Genomic DNA, 13715 nt, shown 5'->3' with positions numbered 1-13715 from the left:
GGGGTATGACATACAGGCTGGGAATAAGTTGTTACAGTTTCCCAGATTCTGACCAGCAAGTCCTCCTTGAGGAAATTGAATTAAGGAGGTACAGATTCCGGGATGGTGAGTCTCCAGCAGCTATGCTTATAAAAAGCAGTCACAAGGCCTGCTTTTAACAAGGTAAGTGGTGAATTAAGTAAAATTAAAACATTTTTTCCACAGGTTTATTATTTTTAAATACTTTAAAGAAAGGTACGTTTATTTATAGCCCCGTTAGCAACTGTAATTAATTTTTTCAAAAATTTAAATTATTGTTTAAAATAGTTATTTTATGTAATTTATAGTTATTTTTAAAATGTGATGTTTTTTTAAAATTTATTTGAAGTTTTAGTTATGTTTTGAGGCTGAATTGTATTCATAGATTTGACAGATTCCCTGCTACCATTGGCTCTCCATGGCCCACATGATCCCAGGGGAGGCTTCGAACTAACTGCGCCCCTGGGATACGCAAGCACTGCGTGCCGGCAGTTGGGGCAGGCCCAGGATCGGGATCCCACGCGGGCCCACAGCACAACAGTCGGCATGCTAGGTAAGTGCAGGTTACATCGAAAACAGTGAGGCAATTCACCCCCTCATTTCTTTGATAGCACATTTGTGTTCTGTAACCTTTAGAAACTATATTAACTGAATGAGAGCTGGTGACAGAAATAATTTTCAAATTAATATTTGTCCAGTTTTTAAAAAACACCAAATGAATTTTTAAGCCAATTATCTCCCCTGTACTTCGCTGACAGTTAGAAAAATCAGTACTAATCATTTCCCTGTAAGACAATGATTATGATTTCTAACACCTATGAGAGAAAGAAAGACGCACACACAAAGTGAGAAACATAGGAGCAGGAGGAAAGTAAAGGGAGGGACCTGCATATATAGTATATATAGTGCCTTTGACCACCTCAAATGCTCCAAAACACTTTATAGCCAATGAAGTACATTTGAAATGTCGACACTGTTGTAATGTATGGAGTAAGCCATTCAGCCCATCAAGCCTGTTTCGCCATTCAATTAGATCATTGTTGATGTGTACCTTAACTCCATTTTCCCTCCTTTGTGCTATATCCCTTGATATCCTTACCTAACAAAAATCTATCAATCTCAGTCTTGAAAATTTCAATTGACACATTATTCACAGCCTTTTACGGATGTGAGTTCCAGATTTTCACTAATCTTTGTGTGAAAAAATGCTGCCTGATTTCACTCCTAAATTGCCTAGCTCTAATCTTATGATTATGCACTCATTAAAAATGTAATGAGGCAGTTTCTTTCCTCTTTCTAACTTGATTTTTTTTTCAAGTTGAATCTTGAAACAAATCCATGCACTTAGAAGGAAACAGACAGGGAGGGTAGGAGGGGTTGGGGAGCAGAGATACTGGTTGAGGGGGGTCTCTGGTATCTTGCCACCTGTTTTTGGGGCAGTGAGTGGGAATGGGGGTACTGGAGACATTGTTAAGGTTGAGGAAAAGGGGAAAGTGAGGATATAGGGATTGGGCAGGTAGTTCAAAAGGAACAGTTTGGCATAATGAGGTTGATAGGGGAACAATAGATAATGAAAGTGTGAATGGGTAGACATGATGGGCGTGAGAGGGAAGCACAAATAATTGTTGGAAGGGATGCAGAGCTTGCTCCTGAGGGCCACATTTTCCCATAACCTCCATCCAATTATCCCAATTGCAGCCTGCAGCCATTTGTGTCTGCTTTCCCCACTATGCTGAAACCCTCATCCCTGCCTTTGTTACCCTTAGGCTCAACTATTCCAATGCTGTCCTGGCCGGCCTCCCACCTTGAACACGCCATAAACTTTAACTCATTCAAACTCTGATGCTGGTATCCTAACTCGCACCAAGTGCCATTCACACATCACCCTTGGGCTGGATTTTCCAAGCCCTGAGGAGGCGGGCATGGAGGCGGAACAGCCGGTAAATTCAGAGAAAGTGGGGGCGGATGGCAAACCCGCTCCCCACCCACCTCCGTGCCCTTTTGCCAGGAGGCAGGAAGATGTGCAGCTTCGGGTCCCGTCTCCTGGAGGCGGGAATGGCATTTAATCCTTTTAACTGCCTGTTAACAGGTAGTTAACAGGTAGAAAAATGTTAGTGTCATTTTACCTTCACAGGTGAAGGCTTCCTGACCTCGGAGAACCCTGTCGGGTTGGAGGAGACATGAAGGAGGTCTGCGGTGGTCGGACGCACCTGGAAGTAAGTTGTAGAGGTGAGTGATGGGTGTAAGTATGGAGTGGTAAGTATGTAAGGTGAGTGATAAGTTTTAAAAAATGTTCACTTACCTTGTTTTCTTCCTACAGCCTTCAGCCATGCTGGATCGGGAGAGCTGACATCCTCCTTGTCAATTTCACAGACTGGCTGTTGGAACCTCTGATTTCAAGTTTACACAGAATTTTACAAAATTATAATCATCGCCTCCATTATTTCTTCCATAGCTTCCTTTAGGATCTTCATAGATGAATCATCAGGTGTAATGATTTGTCTGCCTTATGTTTGAGGAGCCTCTTTAATTCCATTTCTCTTTGAACAATAACCTTCTGTACCCATGTCTGATGGTTCTGTTATTTCGATGGCCACCTCCTTTACAAAAACTGATATAATTACTTATTTTCTTTGCATGAAATTTCCTCAATGTCCACTACAAGCTTGTCTGATTCATCTCTTAGCAGCCTCAACCCTACCTTGACTATCCTCTTACTACTAATGTGGCGACAGAAAGCCCTTTTTAAGGCCCTTTATATTTTTTGTTCATTTTCTCTCATACTCCCTCTTATACTCCATTTTTGTAACTTTCTTATGTTCCTTATGCTTGTCCTGGCTTTCATTTTTATTGTCTACAATTCTATTATCAGAAATAAAAGATCATCGTCATAATTAAAGGGAAGGTATGACAGAGGTTAGGACTACCACTCACTCTGGTTTCAGGCAGATTAGTTGTAACTGCAGTTTATTCAGATCAATATGATGCTAAGGGTGTTTATGATAGACAGGTTTTAATCTTTGTTTTCAGGTTAGAGAACTGGCTGTCATGACACATAATAGATAGAAAGCATGGTTGTTGATTGAGTTTTCTTCTAATCTCTTTTGTTAATGAAAGGACTTCATACCCTGAAGCCAGAACAAAATGTGTAGCAAAGACAGTTATGGTTGCTGTGACTTTAAGAGCCACAGGCACAGCAGTTTAAGTCAGTTAGACCCTTCAAATCAAGTGAGAATTTGGCATAGTTCAGCCATTGTATTGGTGTCTGCTTTATACAAGGCTGCAGTGTATCTAGCTGCTTTTGGATTGCACATATTAACCTGAGTAAATAACCAGAACAAACAGGCTAAGGATGCAGAGACTGCTTGATAATAATGGGCTGTATTTTGCAACCCCTATGGGTGTGTAAAAGGTGTGTATGCGCCCGTAAGTACGCATGCCTGAGAGATGGGCCTCCGTGGGCGGTGAGTTGTGCTATTTGCCCAACTTCTGCCCGCTGAATGCCCGTGAAATTCTTACGCCTGGTAAAAGCAGGCCTTACGCCTGGTAACCAGCATAAGAGTTTTAAAAAATAGAAAAATAAAATTTTATCACTCATTTATGCATTAAAAACACTGTCCAATAAGGTAGGTTTATTTTTAGCACTGTTAAAACATATACATTTTTTTCCAAAAATTAAATTTTTGTTTAAATATTTAATTAAATGGCATTTTAATTAATTTTAAATACGTAATTAAAAAAATATATATTTCATGTGTTTGTGTATTTTTAAGTGATCCCCATTCATACATATGGGGATTCCCTATGTATGGAACTCCCATAAGTATGAATGGGGATTCCCTTTTATTCGTTGGTCCGGCCCACGTGATCCCAGGGGCGCCTACAAACCACCTGCATCCCTGGGATATGTGGGCCTCTACCCGTGGGTACCCGGAGAGGCCCAGGACCACGAGTCTCCGTACCTCCTGGACCACCAGGTAAATTCATAGATTTTTTACAGGTCAGAGGAATCCGCCCACAGGAAGCCTCCGACTGCAAATTTTGTGCAATTGTTTTGGTTATATACCCAGGCTTGTAAATATAGTGAACATTTTACAGGAAGGGGTAAAATTCTTCAATTTATAATACTTATCATCTAAATAAAGCTAGTGTAAATGCTGGGTAATTTTAATGGATTGGCTCCAATGAATCATAACTGTCTTCTCCTGAAATTCCTTTCTTCTGAAAGATGGCAGTGTTACTCTTTCGATTATTAATGGCTTATGAAAATCCAATTAAGGGTTCCTCAAGCCAAATCCTGTGCTTTCAACTTGTATGAATAATGCAATTATCTTGTACAATACAGACCTTGCATGGGAGCTGTGAAAGGAGTCCATAAAGCTCTTAAAGGGAAAGAGTAATCGCCCAAGTACAACATGTGTTCAACAGCATGGGTAGACAGTTGGAGCTGCGCTGATAGCCATGTAGGGGAAGGAAAAGGAACAAGATGTATAGTATGTTGAGTGCATGTGACTTGAAAAGGAGAATTTTGCAGGGCTATGGGGAATGAGTGGGGAGTGGAACTAATTGGATAGCTCTTTCAAAGAGCCGGCACAGACACAATGGATTGAAGAGCCTCATTCTCTGCTATCATTCAGTCGATGTGATCAGGCCTGTAATAATTGGTTTATTTTTTTAATCCTCTACTAGTAAATATTTACCACTAAACTTGTCTGTTTTTGGAAAATAACTTAATAACCATGCCTCAACAAATATTAATGTGGACCGTGTTGTTTTGAGCTTGCCTCCCCCTCCCCCTATCAGGTATGGTTAAAGCTGTCACTTGCAAAGGCAGCTACGCTAAAGAAAAATGATTGTACAGGTACTTTGTTTTTAAATGAGATAGCCTTGTTAATTATTACGAATCATATTGTATAGTAGAGCACCAATGCTAATTATATGGATGCAGCATACTACTACTCTGGATATACGTATAGTCACTTCCTCTCTCCCTACTATAACCAACTAAATAATCTGAAGGCATTGTTTAATTTTTCATAACGTAAGATTTTTTATATTACAGGAACAAAAATCCGAATCGTGCTTCAACCATGTCTGATGGAAATGTAGGTTTGATTTTCTGTGTGTGCTATCAAAGGTGATAAACCAAGGGACAATGATATGACTTTTTTGTGAGAATCACACTGCCCCTTGCAGTAAATTGTGCTTGCACCAAACTAATTCATTATTGCACTACAGCTAGAACTGCACCTGCATTCAAATAAAATGATAAAGTACTTTGTAAACCCTGTCAGGAATAATCAAGCCCAAGGCCATCATTTTAATCTCTGCACCGGGCAGGAATTTTGTGCTTTGGTAATTTAAGTGGCAAACCCCTCTCTTACTTCACTATTTTTAATATTCCTAAACATTGGGATATTATCCTTTTCCAGAAAGATCTTTTCTGAAACAAAATAGTAATTACAATTGCACACAACCAAGCTGTCAATTTGGAAAGAGTAACTTCGAGATCAGTAACTTTTACTGTCAGGTTTCTTTTTTGTTTAAAGGGAAACAGATCACTTTTTGTAATTGTCACAGTCACTCCTTCAACTGCAACAGTCCAGCTCACTATCTCTATGTATTCTAAAGTGCTGCTTTTAAAAAAAAAACACCAAAATAGGGGAGATGAGGAGATTTTTTTTATGCTGCGCATTGTTATGTTCTGGAATACATGTGGTTGAAGCAGATTCAATAGTAACTTTCAAAAGGGAATCGGATAAATACTTGAAAAGGAAAAATTTTCAGGGTTACAGGGAAAGAGCAGGGGAGTGGAACTAATTGGACAGTTCTTCCAAAAAGCCGGCACAGGCGTGATGGGCTAAATGTCCTCTTTCTGTGCTGTATGATTCTATGATTCTATTAACTTAACCTAACCCGTCCTGCAAGAGACTGAGAGGCTCAGACCAGTCACCCATATTACACTCCACCCAGTTTTACTTTCCCAATGATAATGTGCGGCCAATCCGATCCTGTTGGTTTCCGACCAGGGCAGGTCAGGATAAAATTGCCCCCACAATCTGAACAGAAGCAGTTTGCTCATGACAAAATTTGTTATTGTTTTAAATCATGGTTATACAGAAGCAGTAAACCATGATTTTGCGTCTGTTTTCACAAAAGAGAGAGACGATGCAGAAATTGCAATCAGGGAGCAGTGTGAAATATTAGATGTATAAGCATAGTAAAAGAGGAAGTATTAAGGGGTTTAGCATCTTTGAAAGTGGATAAATCCCCAGGCCTGGATGAAATGTATCCCAGACTGTTAAGAGAAGCAAGAGAGGAAATAACAGAGACTCTGGCCATCATTTTCCAATCCTCACTGGCTACAGGTGTGGAGCTGGAAGACTGGAGGACTGCTAATGTGGTACCGTTGTTTAACAAGGGAGAAACGGATAGACCTTACAATTACAGGCCAGTCAGCCTAACCTCAGTGGTGGGAAAATTATTGGAAAAAATTCTGAGGGACAGGATAAATCTTCATTTAGAAAGACACGGATTAATCAGGGACAGTCAGCATGGATTTGTTAAGAGATGGTCGTGTCTGACTAACTTGATTGAAATTTTTTAAGGAGGTTACAAAGAGGGTCGATGAGGGTAGTGCATTTGATGTAGTCTATATGGATTTTAGCAAGGCTTTTAATAAGGTCCCGCATGGCAGACTAGTCATGAAAGTAAAAGCCCATGGGAATCCAAGGCAAAGTGGCAGGTTGGATCTGAAACTGGCTCAGAGGCAGGAAGCAAAGGGTAATGGTCGAAGGGTGTTTTTGTGACTGGAAGGCTGTTTTCAGTGGGGTTCCGCAGGGCTCAGTGCTGGGTCCTTTGCTTTTTGTCGTGTATATCAATGATTTGGACTTGAAAGTAGGAAGTATGATTAAGAAGTTTGCAGAAGATTCAAAAATTGGCCGTGTGGTTGATAATAAAGAAGAAAGCTGTACACTTCAGGAAGATATCAATACATTGGTCAGGTAGGCAGGACAGTGGCAAATGGAATTCAATCCAGAGAAGTGTGAGGTAATGCATTTGGGGAGGGCTAACAAGGCAAGGGAATATACTATAAATGGTAGGACACTGAGAAGTGCAGAGGATCAGAGGGACCTTGGAGTGCATGTCCACAGATCCCTGAAGATAGCAGGACAGGAAGATAAGGTGGTTAAGAAGGCATACGGGGTACTTCCCATTATTAGCCGAGGCATAGAATATAACAGCATGGAGGTTATGCTTGAACTGTATAAAACACTAGTTAGGCCGCAGCTAGAATACTGCGTGCAGTTCTGGTCACCACTTTACAGGAAGGATGTGATTGCACTAGAGGGGGTGCAGAGGAGATTTACGAGGATGTTGCCTGGGCTGGGGAATTTTAGCTATGAGGAATGATTGGATAGGCTGAGGTTGTCTTCTTTGGAATAGAGGCAGCTGAGGGGAGACCTAATTGAGGTGTATAAAATTATGAGGGGCCTTGATAGAGTGGATAGGAAGGACCTATGGCCTAGAAATTGAGTAGCCTTAGCGCCGCATTTGAGGCGCTAGAGGGCCTAGCGCCGGAGTTATGGCCAGTTTAGAAATTCCCTGGGGCCCTAGAATCGGCGGTAGACCGGTAGCGCTGCGCCGGCACCGATGATGTCATCGGTGTGCGCAGCGTCCCGATTGCCGTGGTGACGGGCCCCAGCGCCGAAATTGAGTTGCGGCCGCCTCGCCCGTGGCAGCCGCAACTAAGATTTTTTCAACCGAGTCTTCCCCGAGTTAGCGCCGGCGCATTAAGGTCGCGCGGCGGCCGGCCGCTTTCCCGCCGGCCGCCTGCCCGCACCTCCCTCCCCGGACTCCTCCACCCGCCCCCCCGCGGAACAGATGCGTCTGGCCTGCAAGCCCGGCACTTGTCCGAGGTGCCGGGCTCATTTTTTTCAATATTTGAACGGACAGCGGGCGGGTGCAGGCAGCTCCTCCTTAACTGAAGGAGGAGGCCTGCACTTCCCCAGCCTGCCGCACCGCATCGGGTCCCGCAGCGCCGGATTAGCGCCGCAATGCGGCAGTCAGCGCCCATTGGGAGGCGCTCACGCCCGCCAGTAGCGCCGGCAGCCGTCTGGGCGCGGCGCTACTGAATTTTTGGCGCGCGCAGGGGGACTTAGCGCCGGCGCTAAATTTCCGGCGCTAAAGCCCTGGCGCGGCGCCAACTCAATTTCTAGGCCTATGTTCCTTAGCAGAGGGGTCAATAACCAGGGGGCATAGATTTAAAGTAATTGGTTGGAGGTTTAGAGGGGATTTGAGTAGAAATGTTTTCACCCAGAGTGTGATGGGGGTCTGGAACTCACTGCCTGAAAGGGTGGTAGAGGCAAGAAACCCTCTTCACATTTAAAAAGTACTTGGATATGCACTTGATGTGCCATAACCTACAAGGTTACGAACCAAGAGCTAGAAAGTGGGATTAGGCTGGATAGCTCTTTGTTGGCCAGCATGGACAAGATGGGCCAAACGGCCACCTTCTGTGCTGTAACTTTCTATGATTCAATGTTTCTATGATTTAAAACAATGTATTCAATGTGCTGTATATACAGGCTTTTGATCATATTGTCGCTGTTTTGCACTGATTTTCTTGCACAATTTCCTGTTGCAAAATATCCTAACTAATTGACTTGAATTTAATTAGTTTGGCCTGTTTTACAAGTAGTGAGAAGAGTTATGGGAAAGCTAGGATTTTATTATTCCATTATAGACATCAAATCATCATATACAGTGGTAGGGGTCATTTGCAGCGTAACGATAACAGGAACATTTATCCCTCATCACAAATTTTTCTTTCACATTCATACATGCTATCGAGCATCAATGTTCATAAAAGTATAATGTTCCTTGACATTCACTGATGCAAAACAAGGAACTGGCCTCAGCAGAGTAAATCTGAGATCGTGTGAAACAAGTAGCAGAGAAAAATGACATCATCACGGAATCCTACATATTAATAACAAACAGCAACTAATGAAACAAAGGGACAGGTTTGTCAAGTAAAACATTCAAAATATGTGTTTTGCATTGTGGCAGCCGCCGACATGCTTTGTCAGTGAGCTGAGGATAAATATTGGGCCGGATTTCCCGACCCCCACGGGTGCATACGAGGTGTGTGCGCACCCATGGGGGCCGCGCAAGTGCCGGGTTTAGGCATGCGAAGCGCATGAGCTAAAACCCGACACTTGTGATCTGTCAAGAATCCTCTTGACAGATTATCCGCCTGCCCAGGAGAAGGGCCTCCGCAGGTAGAGAGTTCTGCTTTCTGCACAACTGCCACCTGCTGAAAACCTTTAAAAATCTAACTCCTGGTAAAAGCCTGTGTAAGGCCTGCTTTTACCAGCATAAGAGTTTAAAAAAATATAAAATAATTTTTTTTTCACAGATTTATAATTTTAATGGTAAGTTTATTTTTAGCCCCATAATAAACTTGAATTATTTTTTCAAAAAATTATTTTGTTTTTTAAATATTTAATTTAAAGTCATTTTCATTAATTTTAAATATGTGATTTAAAAAAATGTATTTAATGTTTTACTGTGTTTTGTAAGTGATCCCCATTCATACTTTTGACAGTTCTGTGCATAGAGACCTTTCAAAAGTGTGAAGGGGAATTCCCTTCTTTGATTGGTTCCCCATAGCCCATGTGATCCCTGGGACGCTTGTAAACCACATGCGCCCCTCGGATACCTGGGCCTCTGTGCATTTCATGGAGCAGAGGCCCAGGATCGGTCTTTCCATTATAGTGAAATGCATAGGAACAGGAGCAAGCAATTCAGCCCCTTGAGCCTGTTCCACTGTTCAATTAGATCATGGCTGATCTGTATCTTAACTGCATTTACCCACCTTGGCCCTATAACCTTGCCAAACAAAAATCTCTCAATCTCAGTTTTTACAGTTTCAATTGACCTAGCCTCAACAGATTATTGTGGGAGAGTGTTCCAGAAGTCCACTAAACTTTGTGTGAAGAAGTGTTTCCAGACATAACCCCTGATTGGCCTCGCTCTAATTTTAAGTTTGTGCTCCTTATTCTGGACTCCCACACCAGAGGAAATAGTTTCTCTCTATCTACTTTATCAAATCCTTTAATCATCTTAAACACCTCAGTTAGATCATCCCTTAATCTTCAAAGGGAATACAAACCTATCTATGCAACCTATACTTTTAATTTAACCCTTTTCGCTCTGGTATCATTCTGGTGAATCTACACTGCACGCCCTCCAAGGTCAATATATCCTTACTTCTACTGTATTCCTTTTATCTATTCAATAAATAAGAGTTTGCGTACAATAACATGAGACTAACTGGTCTATAGTTTCCCGGTTTTCCTCTCCCTTCTTGAACAAAAGTGTTTCAGTTGCATAATTTTCTAATTTCTTTCAGGACCAAACCCTTTTCTACAGTTATCTCAATACTGAATATGTGTTTGGCAATTCAACAATGGGAACCTGACAATAGGGATCATTATAATATTGATAAATCTATGTTTTTTCCATTAAAAAGTAGCATAAAGGACCATGTCCTGGAAATCCTGAATGAAAATTATATCCAGTCAGTTTATGGCATTCAGAAACAAGAGGAAAAAAGCTTGAGATAGATGACATAAGTGAAGTGAGAGAGTCTTGCAGCAATCAAAATCAATGATTTAATATCAGACAAAGGAGCATTAAGCAAATTTTGATTAAAATGAGTGACACCAAGAAAAAGCGAATAATCATAGGAACTCTTCATAAACAACAAAGCAGAAAGAGGAAAGTGAAGTGGGGTTATTCAACTAGATTTCTATTGGAGAAAGGGAGGGTGCTAATTATGGGTGATATTAATTACTCTTTAATTAAGTAGCATGTTGGTGGGAAGTTTCAAATGAGGGAGGTTAATTCATGAGGTTAATACAGGGCTGTTCTTGACAAAACACTAAAAAGGGTAGCACTAAAAAGCATACATCATTTAATGTTTTGACATGAGCTTAAGATACTGAAAAATGTAGAGGTTGGAAGCACTTGATTACCAGTGATCATAATGTCATTAGATGTGACCCTGTGACACTTCCTAGAACAAGGAATAATTACATTAATAAAAGCTGATTTTAAGATAACAGGGAAGGCTGTGGTAATTAATTTGGAAAACAGAAGTTAGTGAACATATGAAATGCCTTAAAGATATGCTGGACAGAGTAGAAGACATGTAATTTATAAAGTGGAAGAACAATGTTAGATTTCCTTGCTTTGGCTTTGCTTTTTTATGGAAAGGAGATATCTGGCCAATTTTCCTCATTGTTGGGTAGATGCCAGTGCTGTAGCTGTACTAGAACAGCTTGGCTAGGGCCGCAGCTAGTTCGGGAATTCTGCGCTACAACTGGGATTTTGTCTGTATTCATAGCCTTTGCTGTGTCCTGTGCACTCCACTGTTTCTTGATGTCATGTTGAGTGAATCGAATTGGCTGAAGACTGGCATCTGTGATGGTGCGACCTCAGGAGGAGGCACTTCTGGCTGACGATGGTTGCAAATGCTTCAGCCTTGCCTTTTGCAATCACTTGCTGGGCTCCACGATCGTTGAGGAGGAGGATGATTATGGAGACTTACTTGTCCACCACCATTCACGACTGCATGATTTTAAAGTTTTTTTTAGTTTATGGGATGCAGGCATAGCTGGCAAGGCCAGCATTTATTGCCCATCCCTAATTGCCCTTGAGAAGGTGGTGGTGAGCCGCCTTCTTGAACTGCTGCTGTCCATGCAGTGAACATTTTCCCACAGTGCTGTTAGGGAGGGAGTTCCAGGATTTTGACCCAGCGACGATGAAGGATCGGTGATAAACTTCTACGTCAGGATGGTGTGTGACTTGGAGGGGAACTTGGAAGTGGTGGTGTTCCCATGAGTCTGCTGCCCTTGTCCTTCTAGGTGGAAGAGGTTGTGGGTTTGGAAGTGCTGCCGAAGAAGCCTTGGTGAGTTGCTGCCGTGCATCTTGTAGATGGTACACACTGCAGCCATGGTATGCCGGTGGTGGAGGGAGTGAATGTTTAAGGTGGTGGATGGGGTGCCAATTAAGCGGGCTGCTTTGTCTTGGATGGTGTTGAGCTTCTTGAATGTTGTTGGAGCTGCACTCATCCAATCAGGGCTACAGAACTCTGACCTGATCTATTAGTTGTGGGATTGCTTAGCTCTGTCTATAGCATGCCGTATTGTATGCATGTAAAGAAAGAAAGATAGAACTTGCATTAATATAGCGCCTTTCACGATCCAAAGCCCTTTACAGTCAATGAAGAACTTTTTGAAGTGTTGTCACTGTTGTAATGTTGGAAACACAGCAGCCAATTTGTTCAGAGCATACGGCCACAAACAGCAGTGAGATAATGACCAGATAATCTTTTTTAATGATGTTGATGAATAAATATTGGCCAGGAAATTGGGGATAACTCCCCTGCTCTTCTTCAAAAGAGTGCAATGGGATCTTTTACAACCACGTAAGAGAGCAGACGGTGCCTTAGTTTAACATATCATCCGAAAGACAGCACCTCCGACAGTGCTGCACTCCCTCAGTACTGCACTGGAGTGTCAGCCTGGAATTTTGTGCTCAAATCTCTGGAGTGGGACTATGAACCCACAACCTTCTAACTCAGGGGCGAGAGTGCTACCCACTTAGCCATGGCTGGCACTCTAATCCTGCGTTGTAGCTTCACCAAGTTTACACTGTAAGATTCTAAAAACTGCAATAAAACCACTACTACCGTATGGAGATCGAAGTTCAGAATGAATTGTGAAATGGCTATGGAATATTCAAAATTTAGGCCATCAGCATGCATTCCTTTGTTTGTGAAGATACAAAATGGAGGAAGTCAGCAGGGGGTCCTTTGCCTGGCGGTCAACATATGGTCCTTTGTTTTTAAGACCACATAGACAGGAAGGAGAAACACAAGTTGAAGAGGAAGTCCCGCCCCCACACACATCACAGGAACATGAACATGTCATGCAGATGGAACTCCAATCAGGAAAGGTTGGGAGTGAAACTGACCCATCAGAGGAAAGCGGATGAAGAAATACGAGGCGGGCCGGCAGAAAGGCCCTATAAAGGAATGACCCAGAAGTGGGAAATTCCAAAAGAAGGAAGAAGAAAGAACAGAGGAACAAAGAAAGCTGGCCAGTCTATGTTTGCAACTTATGACTTTTCTGAACCGATCACCCAGAGATAAAGGAGTATGTATAAAAGTCGGACATAGAGCTTAGGTATTGTTAAAGGGTACTTTTATATACGGTTGACTTGGGATATAAATTGGCAGGAGTTAACGTATAAGTTGCTGGGGAATATTGTTTATGTATGATAAATTATGAGCATATTGATTGCGATGCACACTTGAATTTTGAACTGTAGTGTGAATAAAGACCAGTTTTATTGATCACATACTTATCTGTCATTGTAACGCTTATTCGTAATTCTCGAGTAAGGGAAAGGCTTACAACACCTAATTTTCAGGTACACCTGGTGCTGCTCCTGGTATGCTCTTCTGCACTCATTGAACCAGGGGTAATCATCTGTCGATGGTGATGGAGGAGTGAGGGGTATGCCAGACCAGGAGGTTACAGATTGTGGTGGTATACGATTCTGCTGCTGCTGATGGCCCTCAGTGCCTCATGGATGTCCAGTTTTGTGCAGCTGGATTTCTTCTT

The sequence above is a fragment of the Somniosus microcephalus genome, chromosome 10, assembly GCF_052327205.1.
Source record: "Somniosus microcephalus isolate GS21.2 chromosome 10, FLI_Smic_1.0, whole genome shotgun sequence".
In the NCBI taxonomy this organism is placed as follows: domain Eukaryota; kingdom Metazoa; phylum Chordata; class Chondrichthyes; order Squaliformes; family Somniosidae; genus Somniosus; species Somniosus microcephalus.
The sequence above is the reverse complement of the archived record's forward strand: the minus strand, read 5'-3'. Positions refer to the sequence as shown.